The following is a 6,689-nucleotide window of genomic DNA, read 5'->3' as shown; positions in this document are numbered from 1 at the left end:
TATTATTACATTTATATCTGCATTTATGTAAAAACTTAAACTTTCAAACATCAAAATGTCATTTATTAATATGTTTTCATGTCAAAATGACATACAAACGTCTTTTCCTATTCTATTTTGCCTTGCGTGTCGCGTGAAAAATAGGCGTCTGTTCTATGTCTAGCATGCACGCGTTTTCCGCGCGGCTCGAGGCGCGCCTGAGACGCGCGTGTCACGCAGGCAGTGTGCAAGCTTAACGGACGAGTTAACCTGTTAACAGGGGAGCCGAAATAAAAACGGACACACCACGCAGCCAGTGTGTCGCCGGCCTCAACCTCCGCAGACATTTTTTAATGTTTATCAGACAATAACTACTGAAGATTTTGCTTTAGTATAATTTTCGGGACAATTAGGGCCAGATTCGGGATTCGGGACAACAGTTTAGATTTCGGGACTGTCCCGAATTTTTCGGGACGTCTGGTCACCCTAGTCACAAAATGCGCCACGGGGAAGAAAAAAACATCTATAGCCTAAGTCGCACTGGACTAAGTCGCATTTTTTTAGAAATTTATTTCACAAAAAATAAATAAAAAAATGTTACAGACAGTTCTCCGTTACGGACGTGAGCGCTCTAAAGCGGCACTAAAATAATGTTTTAAAACTTTCACAGAGACCTCAAACTGAAAGCACAAAGCCTGTCTTTAAATTTAATTTCGTTTTGTATTAATTGTATCTTAATTTTAATCGATGTTTCATCAACAAATTGTCAGGATTTAATAAGAAGTAGCCTAAATATAGGCTATTAGAAAATAAATAATCAGGATACGGAGGCGCTGGCGAACCTGGAGCTCGTCTCATAAATGAAACTCAGCGTAGGCCTATAAGGTAGCCTATTGCCTCACAGACCTGAGACATATAGATAGCTTGAAATGTCTACTTTTAAGCAGAACAATTCAAAACGAAAGAAAACAGACTGCGCTGCTTATGTAATTCGTATGAAATGTGCATTTCTCTCTGGCGCTGCGAAGATCGCGAGTCGTCAACTTCATCTGTCTAGCCGACACTGACATAAAAAATAACTGTTTTATTAGTAAACAATTAAAATGTCTCCTGCTATATTTTACATAGGCCTATTTGCCTGTTCCTTACAAAACACTGACAGTGGGGTTTTTGACGTTTATTTTTATTTTTATTTTTTTATTTTTGAGCAGCTGCGGGCAAATTCTTTCGACACACACACACACACACACACACACAATATTACGTAACACTCTGCGCTTATGTTTTAAAAAGATAATTTAACATATAAATAACAATTTTTAAATAGCCCACTTAAAGTGTTTATTACAAATAAATGACTAAATGCTAAAAAATTATACATTTTAATGAACAAACATATGCGTTGCATTTACAATTCTGTGAAAACAGGGGGTGCTGCAGCACCCCCAGCACCCCCACTTCCCGCGGCCCTGATGGGAGGTATGTTAAACCTGAGAAAGCAGAGTAAATCAAGCCCGTTTCTGAAAGAGAGGTAACTTATACTCAGAGTCAGTTACCATGGTAACTTACTCTGTGAACCTAACCTGGCCGGGAGCAGGTTTTCTTCGGTAAACCCAGAGTTTCTTTCGGTCTCCTCCCCTTTTTTAAAGAGGAAGTGGTGTTTAAACACCTCATTCATTCTTTCAGTACATTTTTATTAATAAAATTAATCTTTAATTAATAAATACAATATTGCTATTTTTACTGTTTTTTTTTTTTTTTTTTTAATTTTTTAAATAAGATGAAGTCTATTAACTCCTTAACTGGCAACTGAATATACAGTAGTAGATTAGAGTTACATAATGTAGTTCTAAACAAATTCTACAGAATTAAACTGTGGCATTTACTGAAAATCACTGAACTCTGTTCATCTGTGCAACAGAAGTTGATGGACCGTCCTCCTGCTGTTCTTCCACTTTGGGGGCGGGGGGAGAGATAAGACTACCCATTTATACTTAGCTTTAAACTTAGATTCTACTCCACATAAAAATGTGAAAAAATCTGAATGTGTAGATTGTTTGATGTGCACATAACATTATCCCCATCGTCCTGTGAAGATGAGTACACTTTATAACACTATTTGTCATAATTTCTGGTGTATTGAGTAGGCTACTTACAACTGCCTGCAGGTTTTGTTGGGACAGGAGGCTCCAAAAGACAGATATTACCATCGGAATCTGTTGGGACCAACAAAAAACCCAACCCAAAGTCAAATAAATGGAAATATCAAAAATAGCCTATATAAGAAATAACACATATGTAAACCTCTTACATTTTATGAAGGCCCTTGGATCTTCGGGAGTGACTGGCTCTGAAGTCCCTCCAGGAATTCCCCCAGCCAAAAATGCTGCTGCACTGCTAGACACTGGGATGCTATTTAGTTATTTAATATGTCAAATATTTGTAAATTCAGGTAGCCTACACCCATGATATGCTCAAACCTTACCTGATTGAATTATGTTCTTATATTTAATTTTCAGCTGCTGCCATGTTCTTTTAATACCTGCAGGATTGCACCCATGAAAATTAAAATTAGGTTGAATAACATACTGTTCTTCCAGTTTCACCTCTGATATTATAACAGTTGGGTAAGTTACTCTAAAATAGTTATTAATTACTAACTACAAATGACATCTTCAACCGTGTAATTAGATTCATGTAATAATGACTATCTTTAGAAAGTATTGGTCTACTTATTAATAAATCCCATATCAACCTCAACCACTTGAACAATACAAGGAGAGACAAGAAACTGCACTTTTAATGCTTTCAAATAAACAATATACAATTGCATGGATTATTCTTGAATTGACCAAAGTGTGTAGAGGGAGAAGGTTACATAAAAAATATACCTTTTAAAAATGTATGTTAAATATACAGAATTGTTCTATAGTCTAATGCAATTACATCAGATTTTACTTCAAATTACAGAAGAATTAAGAGTAATCCCTTTAATTAAATGACAGTATTTAGATGACTTGGTAATTAATTACACCCAACACTGTATAACTAATTAAAATGTAAACATACGCATTGACTCGAGCAACTATTTTCTCCCTAGCTAACTCTAGTTGTCCTTCGCTGCTGCAGCCGATATTTAAAAAATAATAATATGTCTTCTTACGCTTGCAGAAGCTGGTGAGAAATATGCAGACCTCTTTTTGTCTGGCGCTGTTACCATGGTGACTCATAATATCTGCACTCCATTGATAATGGCTTTTTATAGTGGTGGTGCACGCGCTTAACTCAGAGTCAGTCAACTCAGAGTTGATTGAACTAACTAATTTCCGCTGTTCTGTAACCGAAAACTCAGAGTTTCCCATCTCAGGGTAAGCCAACTCAGTTGAACCTCCTTTCTGAAACAGGCCCCAGGGGCCCGTTCTTCGTACGTCGCTAACTCAGTTAGCTGGATTTGATTGTTGGAGATTTGGCATGATCTTGGATTGTTTGGTTCTTCGACGCTCATCCTGGACTTGCTGTCATAGCAACAGGTGCCCAAGCTTAAACCTGCTCGGGAGCAGGCTTATTTCATGTTAACAGGATTAGATCCCGGCTTTATAAGCGGAGGTGATACGGGAAGTCTTTCGCAGCCATGTCTTGTCCGTTTTTACGACAAGAACCTGTCGCTGAAGGTGGTCTCACGCTGCACAATCCACTGCCGCTTTCTGAGCATGCAGCCTGACATCAAACAATTCACCATTTACCTTGGAGAAGCGAGTCCAGAATATATCAAATAATACAAAAAGTAATGTAATCAAAAAGTATGCAGTTGACTGATTAAAAATATCTTAGATGGTGTGTGACTCCATGTCCTACATCACAAATGTGGAAGCAAAATGGCCTGGTTCTGTGCATGACTCCAGGATTTTCAGAGAGTCACATTTATGCACATTATTTGAACGTGGTAAGGAAATATTTAATATCAAGCTCACTGTATTACATACATTTATTCTGAGCCTAACAAAACTGCATTTTTCCAGGTGCTTACGACGGGATCCTGCTTGGTGACAGGGGCTATACCTGCAGGCAGTATTTCATGACGCCATTCCCTGACCCAAACCCCGGACCACAAACCCGTTTCAATGCAGCTCTAGCCAGGACAAGGGCACGCATTGAAATGACCTTTGGGCAACTAAAGGAAAGATTTCAGTGTCTGAGGGTTGCACCTGACAGGGCCTGTGACATTATTGTTGCATGTGCCATACTCCACAATAGTGCCACCATCAGAAAGGAGAGGACCCCTGTGGTGGAGGTGCAGCCTGATGATGACCTCCAGCCAGTGCACTTGGACCAACCTAGTGGCAGAGCTGCACGGGACAGAATTGTGGAACACCATTTTATTTTTATTTTTTTCAAAACAAAAACCTTCATTAAATGAATAGAAGACAAGACAACATGCTTAGTTCCTTGAGTTTTATTTCAATTATTCTTTGTCAAGAAAAGCCAATGATGGTCATCTTTTGCCTGCAATAAGATATATTGTTATCCAAGGTCAGCAATAGTACTCTGTGTGAAATAGTGTATTTAGCACTTACTCTGAAGTTCCTTTTGAAGCAACTCAATCTCTAGTGCCAGTTTTTTCTTCTTTAAGGTGTCAAGTTCTATTTCTCCCCTTCATTTTTCTGTTTTTTCAGGTCAAAATACTAAATTTTCTGTTGTAGATTCCGTTTATATACGGATATCACCCTGTGCCATGTTTGGATAAAAAGAATAAAAAAATAAAATAAAATAAAAAAGAACTGTCAACACAAGCCTCATGCAACAAAAATAAAAAGTACAAGTAGGTTACTACACTGCCCACCTCTGTATCACTTTGTGCAGTAGGCCTTTCCTCCTGCAACTCATATTGCAGTCAGAAATAATATGTACACAAGTTACTATAAATGAAGTAAAGTTATTTATGCACTTACAAGTACTTCCTCCAAAGGACAGTCATCTGAGAGGGTTTCTTCACTGTCCTGTGCAATGGAAACAAATGGGCATTACAAAGTGTTGCACTTTCTTCCCTTTTGATGTAAAGTTAGAAAAAGTCCACTTACTGCACATATTTCAGCCACTACTTTCTTGGGAACAGGTACAAGTGTTGGTGTATTATGTAAAACTGCACAAAAGAGGAAACACAATGGCATTACAATGAACTACACTATATGAACAAATGTGATCAGTAACTCATGGCAAAATATTCTTACATTAAGTTCAGCAGTTTTCACCTTCACAAGTCAAAGCAATTGATCACTACTCAATATTTAACAGCTGAAATTACTGTACCAGCCATTTGGATTATATAGGCCTACTTAATTTAATGCGGCAAAAAAAAAAGATATATTTTACAGTGTAGCAAGATCATTTAAAGCTCATTTACCAGTAATGAAGGTGTTGCTGCTACTGGTTCCTGGCTGTTGGTCTGAGGAAGAGCTGCCCCCAGGGATGCCCTCCACAATGGGTCGGTTCACATTTAACCCCAGGGCCAGCTCTACTGCTGGGGTATAATGTGGTATAATGTGAGGGAGCAGGACCACCACCTGTTTTTTTTTTTTCAGCTCAGCCTTTTTCTTGGTTGCTGTTATAAACAGACAAACACATTTAACTAGGGGTGGCACGGTACATGAAAAAACATCCGAACCGTTCGGTTCGCTTGTCTCGGTTCGGTGCGTGTGTGCGTCGCGCGGTTCGCACGGTTCGACGCATGCGCAATGTAGCCTTGTGCCCGTGCTACTGCTAATACAATGCTAAATCATAAATCAGACAAATGTAGAATAACATTACAATGTCCAGCAATCGATTTAAATAGTACACTGGGTTTACTTAGACATTTAATGAGATCAACTCCACTAGGCTATATGTTGTTTTTTTCACGTGAATAAATAGGCTACATAGATCGACTGTTCCACGTACCGGTATGTACTTTAATGGTCCAGTGGCAGAACTTGCCAAGCGTGTCAAAGGTTCTGAGTTCTAATCTGCACTCGTATATATTTTTCTTTTTCATCAAAACCGATTATGTTTATCAGCGATTGTATATCAAGCAGGGACAGATTTGTATGAATTTTGTTTTGTGATTTCATCGGAACGAATAGAGTAGCCTAGAGTCTCCTCAACGGACTAAAGCGCGCGTCTGAGTGAAGAATGTGCGGCCGCTGCGGTGTGTGCGCGAGCCACGAGAACACTGTATCAGCGCCACTGATCGCAACGGCAACGAGCACTTTGATCACTTGATTAAAAAAAACACATTTCAGCGCTAGATTGCTTCTTATTTAACAAACGAACGAAACGAATACTTTGCTAGTTAACTGGAAATGTTTTATTTATTTGTATTGGTACATCCGTGCTGGGACATAATATCAACCCTGGCAAAAAGTGGTGACAAATAACTGTCCGACACAGCCCACGGGAAATGAGAAGCTGCGTTTTGCAAACACACCCCATTTATGAAATAAATTAATTAATAATTAGATAATTCAGCTATATATCATATGCTGAAGTAAATTTTTGGAGTGTTAAAGATTAAAAGAAAAAACAACAACAAGAACCGTACAGAACCGAAAACCGTGACCCTAAAACCGTGATACGAACCGAACCGTGGGTTTTGTGAACCGTGCCACCCCTACATTTAACGGTGCTTTTCTTTTGTAAAAGAGACAAAGAACAGTAGAAGTAGAAAAGATTACCAT

The 6,689-nt window shown here is 38.6% G+C and overlaps 1 long non-coding RNA gene across 1 annotated transcript; it reads right to left on the bottom strand.

Moving 5' to 3' along the window:
• Positions 1–4,263: 4,263 nt before the first annotated feature.
• Positions 4,264–5,071, bottom strand: LOC309493563. The gene is made up of 3 exons (XR_014203996.1): positions 5,058–5,071; positions 4,554–4,976; positions 4,264–4,325 (listed from the first exon to the last, which is right to left on the bottom strand). It is a non-coding gene; the product is annotated as an uncharacterized lncRNA (long non-coding RNA).
• Positions 5,072–6,689: the final 1,618 nt, after the last annotated feature.

The sequence above is a fragment of the Leuciscus leuciscus genome (assembly GCF_965113295.1).
Source record: "Leuciscus leuciscus genome assembly, contig: SUPER_2_unloc_9, whole genome shotgun sequence".
NCBI classification, from domain to species: domain Eukaryota; kingdom Metazoa; phylum Chordata; class Actinopteri; order Cypriniformes; family Leuciscidae; genus Leuciscus; species Leuciscus leuciscus.
Note: the sequence above shows the minus strand (reverse complement) of the source record. Positions and strands in the feature narration are given on the sequence as shown.